Raw genomic sequence first — 4,301 nt, forward strand, 5'->3', positions numbered from 1 at the left:
AAGTGAATTCAAGGGAAGAAAAACTGTCTGACTGAAGACTCGGGTTTGTCCTGAACATTAGCAAAGGGTATTTTCTGGCATCACCAGAGGCAGAGGGTTTGAGCTAGGCACAGGGTAATTCATGGTGTGTAAATGAGACTCAGCATTTTTCATGTTGAGGGTTATTTGTTCAAAATAACAAAGACAAAACAAGATATTCTACTGTAAATATGTAAAGAAGCTGGTGCATTTGATCTATAACCCAATGAATCATAGTGCCTTGACTTAGAGTGGCCTGATCAGCCTAAGAAACCCATCATAATTGAAAATACCAACCTAAAACTCGGTATCTACAGCACAGCTTGTCCTGCCTCTCTTACATGGATGCAGAATACTTACACTGCTGTAAAATTTTGCGGTGGCATCTAGTATAAAGCCTGTTTTATCGTAAAATTTTGGACAGATGCAGAAGTGCATACTTCATAGAAATGTTGGGATGAAAAGTTACAAACACAATGTCCAACAACTGTTAACCACATGGTACCATGTAAGTTCCTTTTCACCTTTAGGGTCCCATGACTGCTTGAGAACTGTGGCTTCAACCACACCTGCAATCATGAAATGCCTATGAAATAGCCTGTCTTCCCCAGTATGGGGACAGACCAAAATCAAATGTAAAAAGTTTCTGCTGAAAGTGTGTGATTTTACATTAAGTTAAAGACTATAAATGGAGTCATAAATCTTGAACCCATGTGTGCATGAACTACATAGAAACTCAAGATAGAGGGAAGTGTAGCTCCACAGCAGGGTGCTTCACTCATGTGTTTAAAACTCTGGGTTTGAGCCCCATCAATGCACACACACATGTGCACACACACATACACACACACACACTTACATGTGCCTACATTACAACATTTCTAAAGCTAAAAGGGTCAAATTTGTATATAAACATTATGATACTTTTGATGCATATGAATGAAGTAACCTACTTCAAAAATATTAAGCTGATCATAAAAACATGCTATACATTTTCATCCATGCAAAGTTTTGAGTACAGCAATCTGATTTTTAGCTCTTGACATAAAAAAAGAGAATACTTCTTTGGGTAGGAGGGTGACCTAATATGAACTATGAAAGAACAGCTGGGGGTGATGAAATATACATAGTGCTTGGGAAGTGAGTATTCACATGTCAAAATTAAATGAAATGTGTGCCTAACAAAATTTCATTTCATTGTGCACTAGTTTAAATATATGTCCTCTAATAGACTCGGGTGTTATTAAAATTGAGATTACAGTTTTGGCTCCTAGCAGGCAGGCTCCTGCTGGGGGATGGGGGGAAGCATCACTGAGGGCAAATCAGAATTCCTGCCTAAGGCATGCAGAGCTCTTGAGCTGCTGGTTTTTCTCTGTGTGTTCATTTGTTAAGGGACCCAGCTAGTTGCTTCTGCCATTATAGAACTTCCCTTGGATCTGTGAGCCTAAAATACATCCCTTCCTCCCATAAACTGTGTGTGTGTGGTTTGGTGGTTCATCCCAGTAAGGTAAAGCTGACTATGATGTGTTGTTTCAAAATAAATGAGAGAGAAAAAATGAAATGCAAAAACCAATGCCGGTAAGAGATTTAGAAGACCAGAAAGTCACATTGGAAAACCTGGAGTTCAGATGAGTGGCTTCAGGCTGTGTGCTGTAAAGTTAAGAGAGGTAAGTCACAGGTTCTCATGGGAGCTGGGGCTCAAGTCTGTACATCCCTACTTGGGATCCTGTGCTGTGCCTTGAAAATATAAGTGAAGGCAGTGCACATTTTTCTGACATTGTTGGTGTTTTCACCAGTATTCTCTGACTGATATTCATTTCTAATTCTGTGATAACCTAAGTCTAGGCCTGGTCTCTAGTAAGGCCTGTCTTTCTTCTAGACACTCATAGACATTTCAATCTCCTTTTCAAGAATTTCTGTTTTGTCTTATATGTGGTGCATTTTGCTTTTCCCATGATCTCACTATTCCAAGAGCTTATAATAAAACAAGTTAATAATATGAAAAGTCCAGTGTGATTTCTTCTATATAGATTTTACTATGGGTTTAAGGAAGATAATACACAGAATAAATGAAAGATGGTAGAATGTATATGGAGAACAGAGGCAGATTCTGGCTAACTCAATTCTGCTCCAGAGATAGGGGCCAGAGAGGTAATGCAGACGGAGGACTTCTGATACCATGAGCTATGCCAACAAGTGCTTTAATGCTAAGATGATTAGATGTTTTAGTGGCAAACAACCAAGCCCGCAACATCCAGCTGGAGAGAAGTAACAGTCTGGGTCAGTGTGCTTTATTGGCAGAAACTGTCACATACCTCTGTCCTCAGTTCCAGATTAACTGGGGAATAAAATTTGATATTTCATTTGATTTGATATGGAATGCATGGAATATCAAAGTTACTCAAACTACAGAGTGTGTATAAGTCTTTGGGAAGATAAATATCTTGTGAATGCAGCTCACAAGACCTTACTTTCCTATTTAAAAAAGCAACAGTGTTTCTAAGAAATTCAGTAGTCAAAGAACTACTTGGAAGGTGATGAGGTACAAACTTAGGTGTGTCCACCTCAAAAGTTTGTTTTTGTGTGGGGAGGGTCCTCAGTGGAATGGGGTGGGGAACAGGGGATATGCGAAGATAACACAAGGAGAATGGGATGAACACAAGATTTGTCTGCGCAATGAAGTTCCTAATTAATTCTAAAACATTAAGTGTTGTTGTTTCCTTTCCCAGCCATGGGCAAATGAAACATAGCACCCAGCCTCAAATCTGTGAGGAGGAGTCTACCGCACATTTCACTTTACCCCGCCTTCCCTCTTTCCTAGTGAAGCTCTTACTGTTTTTAAATATGCAACACTTCATGAATCTGCATGTTATCCTTGCATAGAGGCCATGCTAAACTCTGAATTGGAGCAATTGTAGTATATACACTGCCAAAATTAGCTCTGAGATCTTAATTTGAAAGATGTGGGTGAGGAGAGATCACAATACTTTGTGTGGTAAAGTGGCAAGAGCTCTGACGAGAGAGAGATGTGTAGTTTTTTAAATAAACCTTGGGACTCAGCTAGGGGTTTAGGGTTGAAATGACTTCATTTCTGGGACAGAGGCAATCATATCTACTTTCCAGGTACTAATCAAATCAAATACCTTGCTCCATGACCAGAGTCTCTGAATTTCCTCTTAAATTTGTCTCTTCTTTTGCACAGACATATTTGCATAATTTTTCTAGTGACTTAATGAGCTTTTATCTGGACATGGATCTAGGAAATGGTTATTTGTGATGCATTTCTGGAGTACTGGTGGTTGGCACCCCTGGCATATTCTATTATCTAAAGACTATTTCTATTATTGTATCAATAAGGAAAACAGTCTCATAATCTTCAACTTCTCTTAGGAATTATTTTAAAATATTAATGTATTCAAGAATCTCTGGATTTTCCTAACAGTAACTTTTACGTTTCCACTGAGTTTTGTAGCAAATAAAGCCAAATTAGATTAAGTAAAAGGTAGACAGGAAGGTGGGGCAGACTTATCAAGTTGGGCATAATCTTTTTATCTGTTTCATACTGTGAATGATGTCTAGAAAGAAAAATAGAAGTGGATCGCAGTCAGATGACATAATTTAGTTTATGGCCATGCCAGAAATGTCTCTTTGAATGAGCTACTTAGTGTAAGTTTCCTCATCCAATATAAAGGTGGGATAAAAGTATTATACTGGTAAAGTTATTGAAAAGTGATGGCACATATAAGACACTTTCAACTACCGAAAATTGCCCAATGCAATCATGTGCTTCTGAAAATTCTCTCTTTCCTATATGGTCACTTATTCCTAAATGGTCTATTTGATCTTGAAAAGGGAGGGCTAGACGGAGGAAGGGAAGGGAAGGGAAGGGAAGGAAAGGAAAGGGAAGGGAAAGGAAGGGAAGGAACAGATCAAAGGGAAAATTCACATAGGAGAAAAGGGTTTTTATGATTTTCAAAAATTTTTTTAGCTTATTAACATGTTAAAATGTAGAAATGTGCATGCCTTAACTTGTGTCATGACAGTTGTCTCTAACTTTGCTATTAAGTAGAAACATCTAAAGGAGCTTTTAAAAACTCCATGGTCAACTCACATCCTAAAGAAACAACAGGTCAGAGTGTCTGAGGGGAAGGAGTGGCTGATATCACCACCAAGCCCTGGGGCTATTCTCATGAGGGTCTGAGGGGAAGAGGTGGCTGATATCACCACCAAGCCCTGGGGTTATTCTCATGAGGGTCTGAGGGGAAGGGGTGGCTGATATCACC

General features: G+C 39.0%; 1 pseudogene; it reads right to left on the reverse strand.

Annotated features, from left to right (window-relative positions):
• Positions 1 to 2,856: 2,856 nt before the first annotated feature.
• On the reverse strand, positions 2,857 to 2,957 carry LOC123459757 (annotated as a pseudogene).
• Positions 2,958 to 4,301: the final 1,344 nt, after the last annotated feature.

The sequence above is a fragment of the Jaculus jaculus genome, chromosome 3 (genome assembly GCF_020740685.1).
Source record: "Jaculus jaculus isolate mJacJac1 chromosome 3, mJacJac1.mat.Y.cur, whole genome shotgun sequence".
NCBI classification, from domain to species: domain Eukaryota; kingdom Metazoa; phylum Chordata; class Mammalia; order Rodentia; family Dipodidae; genus Jaculus; species Jaculus jaculus.